General features: G+C 34.8%; 1 long non-coding RNA gene across 1 annotated transcript; it reads left to right on the top strand.

Annotated features, from left to right (window-relative positions):
- Window positions 1-6,888: 6,888 nt before the first annotated feature.
- Window positions 6,889-13,382, top strand: LOC116869924. Its single transcript, XR_004383149.1, has 2 exons — window positions 6,889-6,940; window positions 12,825-13,382. It is a non-coding gene; the product is annotated as an uncharacterized LOC116869924 (long non-coding RNA).
- The last annotated feature ends 1,026 nt before the right edge of the window (window positions 13,383-14,408 follow it).

Below are 14,408 nucleotides of genomic sequence, written 5' to 3'. Positions count from 1 at the left end.
TAATATTAATAATTATGTGCATTTCATGTTTTTATGAACATTTTTATACTTACTGTCTAGCCTGATATTTGTATCAATTTTGTGAAGAAATGCTTATCCCCTGGTCTTTTATTTGTTTTATTTTGTAAACTTCATCTACTTATTCTAGACAGAGCACAAATGGGAGGGTGATGGGGAGAGGGAGAGAGAATTTCAAGCAGACTCTGAGCTGAGTGGGAAACCCGATGTGGGGTATGATCTCACCACCCTGAGATTATGACTTGAGTCAAAAATGAGAGTCTGACACTTAACCATCTGTGCCACCCAGGTGTCCCTCCTGGTCATTTATCAGTGAGGAGACTTGAGTACACCAAAACCTTGTTACAAAAAACAGAAGTGATAGCCTGTGACCACAGAAACTTAACAATAGAATTGGGTCAGTATGGCTCAAATTCTTACTTTATCTACTTTGAACGTTATCACTGAGTCAGATCAGGTTAGTACAAGGTGGGTGCTTCTAAAGTCAGGGATGAGAATAGATAAAATTATTGTAATGACCTCAGTTCAGCTTTATTTTTAAATGATGATCCAAAACAGGTTTCTGACTCAATTTTTCCTCTTCCTCTTTCTCATTTAGGTTTTATTTTCCTATCACAAAGGTTACTCACAGCCAAATAGCCAAATGAAAAGTATGGCTTGATTAAGAATCTCTTTTGTCAGTAATTTGTGTCTAATGTTTTTAGCTTTCCCATGGGCTGTTGTAGAAAATGGTAAATCTGGTTTAAATGAAACCTGATCCTGTTAATGGTTTAATAGCAGCTGCCACAGGGTTATGGTATTTTTCAACAGATGCTTCTGTTTCATTTTAAACATAAACTAAGTCTTAGAATATTTACATAAATCATATAAAATATGCCTACACACTTTTGGATAAATTTATAAAATAATCTTAAGCAAGTCCTTATCTTTGCCCATTTGTAATTAGTCACATAGAATTTTAAAATGAAACTGAAGCTTATACTCTATTTTTTTAAAAAAAGATGTTTTCATGTCTTGCACTTCCCTAAAATTCTTTTTTTTTTAAAGATTTTATTTATTCATTTGAGAGCAAGAGAGTGAGAGCAAGGGGAAGGGTAGAAGGAGAGGGAGAAGAAGACTCTCCTCTGAGCAGGGAGCCTGATGCAGGGCTTGATCCCAGGACTCTGGTTCATGACCTGAGTATAAGGCAGATGCTTAACTGACTGAGTCACTCAGGTGTCCCCTAAACTTCTTTTTTTAAAGGCCAAAGCACAGGCTCCATCTCTACAACAGGGGACCTGAAAAGATGGTTTGGTCAATCTGATCATTTCATCCGTCCTTATGCCTAACACTGTTTATCGAACATTGACAGGTTGCTTATATAGTGACGTCCATTATAATGTCAACTGAAATAAACAGGATAGTCACAGAATTAAATAGGACACTATTTTTCTTTCAAGAGGTAGACCTTTCAATAGTAATGCAAGCTATCATTATGACTAGGAATAGTTTCTCTGGAGTTTGTTTAACCACCTTTTGAAAAAGCATCTCTTTGATGTCAAGCACTTGTGCTGGGTACATGAGCACTACAAAGATGAGTGACAGGCAAGTAGAACCATGATGGTGACAATTGATAGAAACTGTTATACAATAGAAGGGCCAGCTCAAGTAAAAAGGACTCAAATACAGTCTCTGGTGTTAGGTAACAGATTACAAGTTTGATTCCCAAAGACCATAGTGCCGAATCTTGAATGGGCAGGGACAAATTTGTCTTGTTGCTTGGGTCCCACTTTCATGGCAGTGTGTTTGCTCAATTACTTTGGACTGGAAAGGTTATTCATGTAAATGCATGCAAGAGTGAATTTTTCTTTAATTTTTTTTTTTTATTTGTGTGTAGTTGACAAACGTGTTCCATCAGTTTCAGGTATATATAACATAGTGAACTGACAAGTTTAAACATTGTGCTGTGCTCACTACCGGTGTAGCTACTATCTGCCATGATACAACACTATTACAATATCATTGTTTATATTCCTTATGCTACACCTTTTCTTCCTGTGACTTACTCAGTCCATGACTGGAAGCCTGTATTTCCCACTCCCCTTCACCCATCTTATCCAGCCTCCCATCCCCTTCCCCTCTGACAACCACCACTTTCTTCTCTGTGCTTATTGGTCTGATTCTGCTTTTTGTTTATTCGTTTGGGTTTTGTTTGTTTGTTTTTATTCTTGTTGTTTGTTTTAGGTTCCACATATGTGAACTCATATAGTCTTTGTCTTTCTCAGTCTGACTTACTCTCTAGATCCTTTCATGTTGTTGCAGATGGCATGATCTCATCGTTTTTAATGGTTGTGTAATATTCCATTATATATAGATATCCTACACACACTACATCCTCCTTCTCTATTTGTCTCTCAGGAAGGAGCTTTTAGATTGCTTCCATATCTTGGCTATTATAAATAATACTTCTGTGGAAAGCAGTATGAAGTTTCCTCAAAGAAAACATAGAAATACCATGTGATCTGATAATTCCATTACTGGGTGTTTACCCAAAGAATATGAAAACACTAATTTGGAAGGATATATGTACCCCTAAGGTTTATTGCATCATTGTTGACAATGGTTAATTTTTAAGGACAAAAAATAGAAGTAAGACCCACTATTTACTTAATTATAAATTGGACATAGGCATCTTTGAATATAGTGTGTTTCCATGTACAAGTATCCTGATCTTCCCTTGTCTTGGTATCTTTTCCTAGGTACTCCCTCCTAAGAAAGATGTGAAACCTGGCATGGCTTTCTTGTTTGAACTCTGTCTCCTTCGTGGGAAATACACTTGTTTTGACTGGGTTGTGGGCTGGGCAGCCTTCCATTTGTGTGATAAAAACTTTGATGTAGTAGAGGGAAAATTCAAGTGTCCCCTTCTCCGAGGACATTATGATCAGAGACTCGACAACTTTAGGAAAATGGAAGATTTGATTTGCTTGGACTTGGACCACTGGCTGTGCAATCTCTACTTTCAGGTTTGTAATATGATTTTGTAAGTGGAAAAAAGAATTTAAAATTTTTCTAAAGCTGCTTATTTCTAGCCTTTACCTTACTTTTTATGCTTTGAAAATTTCAACAAGGATCATAAACCTGTTAAAGCTTTCACATTCTGGGCACCTGGGTGGCTTGGTTGGTTAAGCCACTGCCTTTGGCTCAGGTCATGATCCCAGAGTCCAAGGATCAAGTCCTACATCTGGCTCCTAGCTCTGCGGGGAGTCTGCTAGTCTGCTTTTCCCTCTGACCTTCTTTCCTCTCATGCTCTCTCTCTCTCACTCTCTCTCTCTCTCTCAAATAAATAAATAAAATCTTTAAAAATTAAAATAAAATAAAAGTAATCACATCCTAATGCTTTCTTGATGCCGATTAAATTGATTTCTACAAAGAAGGAATACAATCCTAGAATTGGCAGAAATCTTAAAGAAAATTTAACCCAAACTTGTAAGTCATGAGTGGCCCAGAAAAGTCACCCAAATCCTTCAATTCTCATTTTATAATTTGTTGCTGCTGGAGCTGATCTGTCCCAGCAACTTGGGTGTAAGGCTATGATGTTTCCTTATCAGAAGTACTAACTGAGCTACTATTATGTATTGGGCACTGCTTACTCTATGTATACAAATGAGATCAGATAGAGTCTGTGCCTTCTGGATGGTTGCCATTTATTTGATGAGATAGGCATGTATTCATAAAAAAAAAAAAAAAAAACCCAACAATTAATGACCCACATTTCCACAGGATAAAAATGGCCATTACAAAGCTCCCTTTACCACCCATACATACTCCTTAAAAACATGCTATATTATTTACCTCAGAAATTTAAAAAAAAAAAATCACTCCAAAAAACCTGTGGGGATGTACCATTTACTTGTGTATGTTTGGAAATGTATTTTCTAACCAAGTCTTTTAGCAGAAATGTCATTGCATAAATTCATTCTAAGCAAATACCATGGGGGATCCAAAAATAAATAAATAAAATGACAGTATACATAAAGTATAAAGCATTCCAACACAATTTTAGTCTACTTCTCTCCTGTATGTCCAAATTTGTTCTTCCTGATTATGATGTCTTGCCACAGTGCCTGTATCATAAAATGCCTTTTTTTTCTTTTTCTTTCTTTCTTTCTTTCTTTCTTTTTTTTTTTTTTTTTGCTTACCTATATGTTTGACTTTTCCCAATCTGTTTGCTTATCTAGCTAACTGGCTAGGTAGCTCTCAGTCAATCTAATCTAATCTATTTATGTATGTATCTATCTGTCTGTTACCTATCTATTACCATCATCTATCTACCAAAGTAATGGGACTATTAAATATAAACACTTCCAGGAAACACATGCAGTGTTGGGTTAAAAATCAGTAGCTCCATATCCTTCTTTTGTGATGGTCTTCCTATTTCTTACTTATTTGAAGTAGAATCAGCTGGCTTTTTTTTTTTCCTTTTAGCTAAATCCATTAAAATGTTTTGTTGAAATATCATTTTGAGATATTATAGGTTGCTGTTAAGAAAATAAATCTGAATCTAAACCCTAATATGTGCCTTTCTACTTATTCCGAAAATAGTGCCATTCTGAGTCAAATCTGACTGTACGCTGAAATCCTGTAGGAAGCATTTAAAATACCATGGTTAGGTCTTGTTCCCAGAGATTTTGATTCAGTTGTTTTGAGGTGGGTGTCAGGATCAGAAGTTTATAAAAGTTTCTAACATGTAGAAACATGACATAAATGCGTTTGAAAATGAATTCAAAGGAGTTATTGAAAAATCACCCAAATTTTGAAGAAAACTGTAGATAACCCGTAACAAAATGTTTAATTGGTGACTTGAATATCGTACCAAGAAATCAAAATGGAATAAAAATAAAAATAGAATTGTAAAAGAAAACAAATTTTGATATAAGTTTGCTAGCTAATGTGAAAGGCATCTATAATTTTTACCGTTACCTAAAATTCAGAGGTTTTAATTACAGCAAGGAAAGTCAGCAACAATTTTATTTCATAAAAGGTCATCTGGGTAGTACCAGTATTGATTGTAAAGATATAAGCATTTTATATTTGAGATAAATCAGGAAGTGATGTTTAAAATTTACAAGATCAAGAACAGTAGTTATTTGGTAAATAGCTTAGAAAGCTTGATTTCACTAAAATCTACTTGATTTGGACACATTACTAAACTTTTCCTCTTTTTTTTTTTTCCTGATTCCCTTTTTTGAAAATTGGTGAAAAATAATATTATGATTTATTTGTAGAGCCCTCTGGCCATTAGTCATCACAGATGGTTGTAATTGTGTACTGGCTTTCTTATTTGGTAACAGATCTTCTCTCTATATTTCATGGAACGGGGGCTGCAAGGTGAGTCTTACTGATGAGAATAATGCCATTAGTCAAGACAGGATTTTCTGAGCATAAGGCAGAATAAATAGGAATGTATTTGATTCTCTTTCATGAGGATAAAAATGAAATTTTCCTATCTTTAAAACTGATTTTCCTCTTATGTGAAATTCTAAAATATTAGGATTTTTCCAATGTGAGTTTTCTCAAATGCAATTTTTGAACAAGTCAATGTAATTTTTGAGTACTCTTTCTGGAGTCACTCAGATAAAAAAAAAATAATAATAACTTGGAACAGAGAAGAGAAAAGATGGGTGAACCACTAGAACAGAAAAGTGGTTTCTGTAATGCAGCTTTAGAAGAGATGAAAGGAAATAATTCAGATAAATTATGATCATTTCCCTCCCACATCTGTTAGTGGAAAGAAAGTGGCAGGGCATGTGGCTTAGCTGTGACCTCACATAATCTACCACGTTGTGATTAGGGATAGAACTCAGGCTCACACCCGGAACATGGAGACAGGAGAACAGATCTGATTGGGCCCCCGTAGGGTATGTGAAAGAATCCAAGAAGAGCAACTCTGCAAGCAGGATAGCCTTTAATTATTTCCCAAACTCCTGCACTTTTCTAAATATTTCATTTCCTGTGTCATTGATTATTTCCACCAAGCACTTTATTATTAAAATTGTAAACATAGAGAAGTGCTTGGGTGGCTCAGTCATTAAGTGTCTGCCTTTAGATCAGGTCATGATCCCAGGGTCCTGGGATCAAGCCCCACATCAGGCTCTCTGTTCAGCAGGAAGTCTGCTTTCCCTCTCCCACTCCCGCTACTTGTATTTCTGCTCTTGTTGTCTCTCTGTCAAATAAATAAATAAAATCTTTAAAAAATAAAAATAAAAAATAAATAAATAAATAAATAAAATTAAAATAAATAAAATAAAAATAAATAAAATTTTAAACATAGAGAAAAGTTGAAAAAAAATGGCACAACGAACACCCATAGTTTCACCACGAGATTCTACAATCTTGTCTTTTATATTTGAATTAGAAATATTGTTTCTTGGAGACAGTGAATACTGAGTAAATATTTGCCAACTTGATCCTGGTATCAGACAGTGTTACTTGTGAGAAGAAATCAAAGAAAATTATAAGGCAAGACAAAGAAAAAACTAAGAACTATATAAAACAGTGGTAATATCTGAAACAATTATGTAAATCTGCTAATACAAAAAATGCATTTTTTTATAAGGCAGCCAAACACAAGCAAATATAAGGTTTGGAAAATGAAATTCATCATGGACATTTTGGAGTCTGTATATTGTATCATTGTTCTAGGGTGAAATTAACTGTGTGTGCACTATTTTCAACAGTGTAGATAAGAGATTTCTCTCTGAATAGGTTATTAAACTTCCTCTGTGTTTGGATGATCAACAAACCTATGAAAGACAAACTCCACTTCCCCCTGAATTTCCAATTTCTTTAACGGCTGAAGTACAGGAAGCCGAATCAGGTGTGGAGACTACCCTGGGCCTTTCAGAGAAACAAACGGAGGAAAACATTTGTGCATCACTGAATGGTAAGGCTAAACCCTTCCTACACTCTTCTCAGGGTTCGTAGACTGTTTTTAGCATTCTTTTCCTAGTATGTCAAGTTGTGTTATATTGCAGAAAACTGAGAGAGGCATTAATTAATGTATTTCTTACTATGCCATGCTGCGTTACGGCTCTAAAAATATTTTTTTAGTTGTTTGGGGGGACAAGTTGACTTTTTTTTAGTTCTTAGTTCTAGAACCAAGCCTTCTTGGTTGCTTACAAGAGTGCTAACCAACAGATGACTATGAAAGAGAAAATATTCTCAGAAAGAAGTTCTCAAATAATATAGTTATTTTATAAACCTCAGTTTTCAACGACTGACTTAATCAAGCACTAAATAAGCAAATAGCATTCTTTGTATGATTTAATGTATAGAAGTTTCAGCCTACAGAAGGGATATACTAGAAATGACTATTATTTTTTGCAAGATAATTATTTCCTTTACCAAAAGATTCAGAAGATTCTCTAACCGGTTGGATCTCCTAACAGTAATAATAGTGTTAGAAGCAAGAGTAAGGGATGGATGGTTGTAGTAATTATATTATTACTTGTAGTAAAGATAGTAACTCTTACAGTATTACCAGCATAATACTAATATTAGAAGGATTACCACTAATAATAATTACATGTGATGTAGGTTTTTCATGTGCCAGTACTGTGGTAGGGACTATATTCTTTAGTTTGGAGGTTGTCAAATATTTTAAACATACTGTACAGAAAATAACATAACATAAACCAGTAATCAGTACCCAGCTGTATCCATTCTTGCTATTTTGACATATCTTGCATCCTTTCTCCACAACTTTTCTTTTAAAAAGTAATATTTTACATGTGATTAAAGCCTTCTGTGAACTGCTTGCTCATTCTGTTCCCAACCCTCTGAGACTTATTGATCATTCCCATGTATGTTTCATTCACATTTCCTACATATGTATGTAATTATAAACAATGTATCCTCTCTAAGTTTCTAAGATTTGTGTTGAGTAACCATGCTTTATATCTATTTCTGCAAATTCATTTTCTCTCAGTATTATCCTTGACATTTGCACAACTCCTACACACATCAACATGTATTTTTGGTTTATTGATTTTACTGCTGCATAATTGTATACATGGTGATATGCATGATTGTAACAAACTTTATTTTTATTTTATTCATTGTTTCAAGTTCTACTCAGTTGCAAGCAAGATTACAGTGATTACTCTTGGACATGTCATTCTTGTGCACGTAGGTGTAAGTTTCAATAGAGTAAAAGATATTTCCTATCCCGGAGAGGAACCACTGAATCACAGGGCACACACTTTTAAAATTTTTAGCATAGTGACACTTTGCTATCAAAGTAGTTGTATTGATTTGCCCTTCTAACAGCTGGGTAGGAGTTGGTTTGGTTCACATCCTATCAATCTTCGTTATAATTAGTTTTGCCAATTCAGTTGCAATACAGTATCTCTATGTTTTCATGAGACTATCCCTGAATATGACTAAATTGGAGCTTTTTTTTTTTTCATACCTTTCTGTTCATCATGTGTGTTTTATTTTCTGTGAATTGCCTATACCTAAATTTTATTCACTTTTCCTTTGGATCATTTTAAAAACTTTTTCTTATTGAACTGTAAGAGTTCTGGACCTTTTGTTTTTTAATGTGGGATGACTCATGGGAAGCATTTGATTTCTAATTCAATCTTTGATTGCTATTGATTATTCAATTATTCTATTTAATTCATTTGAAAAACTACTTGAATTAAATTAGTCATAGTATTACATATTATGTACATATTATATATAGAAGTATATAATGTGATATAATGTTATATATACATATATTAAATATATAATGTAATATATTACATATTATGTACATAATACATGTATATATATGTTGGTATACATAGTATATTATCTTTAAAGTTTATTTCCTTTTGTTACAGTTTTTTTGAACAGAGAATACACTCAGATTGTTCACAACAAAATCTGCCTCCCACTGCAGACTCTTTCTTCTCCTTGGAGGAAACCAATGTTTTTTGTGTAGTGTTCAATAGATGTTTTATGTCTCTAAAAGAAAATATGTAAAAATACTATTATAATTTTTAATACCACTAAATTTATAATTATGTTCTTCTTTTCATTATTAACATTGGTTAATATATGCCTTTTTTGTTTTTCTTTACCATCTTGGTTGAATTTTATCTTTTTATTCATTTTTTTAAAAGTATACGACTGCTCTTCTACCTCCATTAAGACTTTCTCTCCATTGATCTTTTGTTTTTTGTGTTTATACTCAGCTTTATTATTTCTTTGCTCCTATTTTTTCTGTTTTTTTGGGAGGGAGTTACCTTTTAATCTCCTTGATTGGAAAGCTTAAGTCTTTATCTTCAGTTTTTATTTACCTATGTGTGAAATCATCAGTTCTGACTAGATCTGTCCATTTATCACTGTAGTTCTGTCAAATATTGCTTTGTATATTTTAAATGTGTTGTTAAATGCCTGTAATTTTACAATTATTAACTTTTGTGTTATTATTTCTTTATATAGATGTAGTCTACCTCTATGTTTATGAATGCTTCAATTTATTTTTTTTAATTTAATTTCTTTTCAGTGTAACAGAGTTGATTGTTTATGCACCACACCCAGTGCTCCATGCAATCCGTGCCCTTCATAATACCCACCACCAGGCTCCCCCAACTCCCACCCCCCCAGCCCCTTCAAAACCCTCAGATTGTTTTTCAGAGTCCATAGTCTCTCATGGGTCATCTCCCCCTCCAATTTCCCTCAACTCCCTTCTCCTCTCCATCTCCCCATAATGCTTCAATTTATATTCTATTCCTTCTGATATTAATACTACCACCTGATTTTTTTAATAAGTATTGTTATGGCATATATTATTTTCCTAATATTTATCTTAAGAATTTAAAACTTATCTGTGGTGTTCTTTTGAGTACGGCTTAACAGCATAAATCTAGATTTTATTTTTGCACTCAAGACAAGTAGTTAATATGTGTCTTTTAACAGGTGAGTTTAATTTTTTGTAAATACTATTATTATTGTTATATTGGTACTTGCTGATAACATTAACATTTTTTGCTATTTATTTTTGCCATCCTATTTCTTTGCTTTTTAAAAATACTTACTGAATTTTTCTTTAACCAAAAATAATTTCTTTATTTTTTTATCCTCTGCTGTTTATAATCTACAGATTTTATTGTTAATTATTTCAGATATTATCCTGAATTTTCTCATCTACGTATTTAATTGAAAATTGTTTTAAAAAGTCTAATTTCATCTGATTTTTCTCTTCTCTTCCTGAGCATGATAAGGACTTTTATTATGTTTGACCTACCCAACAAACATCTCCATGTACTCTCAAGTTATTGTTGGCCATGTTTCCAGGTCACTCTTTTATTAAACAGAAAACTTAGTTGTTGTTGTTGTTGTTTTTTAGTCTCAATAGAAAATTAATTTACTGACATATTTGGTAAATACTTGTGTTTCATAGTATTTTTATGTAGCTTTTCTCCACTTTCATTTTTCTTCTTGTTGAAAAAAATTGTTAGTAATTCATTTAGAGTTTGAGTCTGTAATATGGTAAACTGTCTTAGCCTTTGTATGTCTGAAAAGTCTTTATTCTTTTCCCACTTTACTCACTTTTCCTCATTGCCATCATTTATCCATGTATATATTCTAGGATAGTAATAACTCCTTCACTATTTTCTTGTGTGTCTTTTTGTGTCTATTGCGGCTGATGAGAAGTTGATATAAAGTGGGTAGCCAACAAATGATCTTAAGAAGGGGAGTGACTTGGGGTGCCTGTGTGGCTCGGTTGGTTAAGTAGCTGACTCTTGATTTTGGGTAAGGTCATGATCTCAGAGTCCTGGGTCCAAGCTTGAGTCAGGCTCCTCACTCAGTGGGGAGTCTGCTTGAAATTCTCTTCCCCTTTCCCTCTCCCCTCTCCCTGCCCATATGCTCTGTCTTGCTCTAAAATTAAAAAAAAAAAAAAAAAGTAAATCTTAAAAAAAAGAAGGGGAGGGATGTATTTCAATTTTTATTTTAGGTGGTTCCCTCTGGTAATTTTTAGGAAGGTTTATTTGAGGAGGAAAAGTCTAAAACCAGATACGTTTAGAAAATATTAGAGTAGTGTCGGCCACAGAAGAGGGCCTGAATTAGGGCAGTGACAGTAAAGTTGGAGAAGAGAGTTTAAATTTATAGAGTATTAAAGATGTGTAAAAGAATGACTATAGGACAAAGAATAAAAATGTCCCTGTTGCTTGGTTGGATACTGATGGTGAGGGATCATTAAGGAAGATTCCTAATTTTTTAGCATGGCTAGACATGGGTATTAACCAGCAGATAATATGAAATAAAGGAAGAGGGACAAGATTAGGGGGGAAAAAACAAACAAACAAACATGAGCTTGATTTTAGACCTATTGAGTTTGAGATCCTTATGTTGTATCCAAGTTAAAATGTTTAGGAGACCATTGGGAAAGTGGGAGAGATATGGAAAGTAGGGAGGAAGAATGTGTCCCTTATAGAAACATAAATACATAGACTACAGAAGTTGCTAAGTGGTTGAGCTCCACCATGAAGAGTATGTAGAGTGAGGGAACTGTTGGGTTGAGAGTATAGGTCAGGGAAAAAGCAGAGATTTTTGGGAAGAGATATGGGATCCCTGCCATAATGGCCAGACCTAAAGACTGTTGTATTTGATTTCCTAATGAGATCTGCCTTCTTGTCTTATTCTGCCTATCAGCTGGGCAACACAGAGCTTCATAGTCAACTTCTGGTGGTAAATGTTTCTTGTGCCTAGAGTTGCCCAAGTGCATTGGAGATTATGCCTTGCTGAGCTGAGTAAAACTCCACTGAAGGCCATACTCTATTTTTAGAAGCCCTGCTTCCTTCCCTAAGAGCTGGGCCCAATATAAGCCCTGAGCTTCCTTAGTCATACTTGACCTGTTTCCTTGTGAGCAAACTATTATCATCAGCTAATGATAACTAAGATACCATCACCTCCAGATAACTAAATGTCACTTTATAATTATATACACCTGGGAACATTATATTGAAATTTTATATACAAAATTCATAAATATTGAATTATGTCATCTGGTTTTAAACAAATATTTGATAAAATAAATTAGATATAAGATACAGTAGTCCTCCCTTATCTGGTGGCAAGGATGCATCTCAAGACCTCCAGTGGATGCCTAAAACCCCAGATAGTATTGAACTCTGTTATACTACATTTTAGTTATCAATTAGGTACAGGAAGAGATTAACGATAACTAATAATAAACTAGGACAATTATAACAAAGTATTTTAACTAAAGTTCTATGAATGTGCTGTCTCTTTTTCTCTCTGAAAATATCTTATTATATTGTGCTTACCCTTCCTGAGAAAATTTGAGATCATAAAATGTTTATGTGATGAGATGAAATGAGATGAATGACTTCAGCTCTGTGACGTTGTCTTTGGCTACTACAGACCTTCTGACGAAATGTGCATCTGTAACCTGGAGTCCCTTTCTTCCTCCTTCCTTCCCTTTCTCTCTCTCTCTTTCTCCTTCCTTCCTTCCCTCTTTCTTTCCTTTTTTCCTTCCTTCCTCCCTCCCTGCCTCCTTCTTTTTCTTTCTTTCTTTCTTTCCTCTTCTTTTTTTTTTCTTTTTTCTTTTTTTTCCTCCCAATGCTTTAGTATTAAGCATGGAACTCAAGATCTTATTTTAGAATTTTTAACTTTTGAGAAAGTAGCTTCTGACTTAACAGTGATAATATTTCAGTGATACTGACATTTTAACCTAGTTTTAGGATACTGAGCCGAAGACTAGAAGCAATTACTCTTAGACCATTTTTCATCGGACCATTTTTGCTTTCTAGTTTTTCCTCAGGGTACTGTGGCTTTATTTTCCACACCTACTGCACTGTGCTCTGAACTTGGCTTTTCAAATGCTGTCTGCCCTCAGTTCCCCTAACAGGAGGACAGGTGACACTCCAAGCAACATGAATACTGGCACAATCAGTATGAGAATGCTATGTACTGGAAGAGAAAGAATCTTTCTGCTTTAAGACAAGTCTTGGAAAAGGCTGATTTGCATTTGCTCTGCTCTGAGTTCAGAAACTGATTCCAGCTTCACATTCAAAGACTGCGCAGGGACATTTTGCTCCTATTCAGAATAGATTTATACAAAAAGAAAACATACAAATCTCTTCAAATACATGTCTCTGCTACACTGCTTATATTTATTTATTTTTCTTAGCGGCTTCCTAAACATATTATTAGCAGTTAATATCCCCCATGGGTTTGTTTTCTAATATATCAGGGCTGTGCTACAGTACTCTGTTTCTGCCACTGATATGTTGCTAAGAGATTTAATAATGGGTAAACAAACACAACATGTGGTAATTCATTTCAAATTAAAAGTTTATTAAACTCTGGCTTGATGGCTTTCTGGCTATTTACAATTAAAGGAGCAAACCTTAGGGAAGGGGTGACCACGTGATGTGTTCGTGGCTGCAACGTTCCTCTCTGAAAAATATGTTTATGATCTTCCACAAGCTGTCCCACATTGATAGGCTCCATACATAATCTGCCGAATCTACCCTAGTCCCCAAATCATGAAAAAGTGACTAATGTTCCCTGCAAGTGCACACAGGCTTACACACACACACACACACACACACACACACACACTCTTGAGAGGATTCTGAATTTAATCCCAAGGTTGATATTTTAAGTGATGGTCAGCCTTGCAAATAGGTGGATGCCTGAGGCCAGAAAGTTATTTCTGAAAGGCTGGAAGAAGAGAGCCGCCATATAACTTTTGGGTTATTACCATCTTTTAAGGCTGTTTTACTTTTTTAAGGGGCAGTCTAGGGAAATATTTGTTATGCTTGATAATTTTGTTTTGTATGTGCCTACATTGCATAAACAATGGTCTCTGGCAACATCTTTCTATGTTTCGTGATGCAGAATTCAATTCGGGAGAGTTTTATTGTGTAACCACTGTCAACAAAGCACGCTGCTAAATGCTCTGGGAATACAAACCAAAATAACATGCAATCCTTGACCTGTGGGGGCTTACTTGAGCCCAAACTTACTCTTCCACTGAGAAATACACACACACACACACACACACACACACACACTCACACTCACACACACACACTCACAAACACAAATACACATACACGTTGAATAGGTGGTGGGGAGGTCTACCAGCACTCTATTTACATACAGGACCAGCAAACCTTCTGGGACAAACTTCAGACTTGGAGAAATGAAGCAGATGCAATTAGTTAGTTAGCTAAGAAAGAATAGGAAGAAAGATAGGTGAAAGTGGAAATGTATGCTGTCTGTCAATCAGACTTGTTCTCTAGCTCGGTTATCTTACAGTGGAATTCCCAGGGAGAGGGGGACTGTGTGGAAATACTCACCAGCCTGCTGAAATAGAGAAACTTCTC

This window comes from Lontra canadensis, unplaced genomic scaffold (assembly GCF_010015895.1).
Source record: "Lontra canadensis isolate GAN:19392208 unplaced genomic scaffold, GSC_riverotter_1.0 scaffold21, whole genome shotgun sequence".
Lineage (NCBI taxonomy): Eukaryota > Metazoa > Chordata > Mammalia > Carnivora > Mustelidae > Lontra > Lontra canadensis.
Note: the sequence above shows the minus strand (reverse complement) of the source record. Positions and strands in the feature narration are given on the sequence as shown.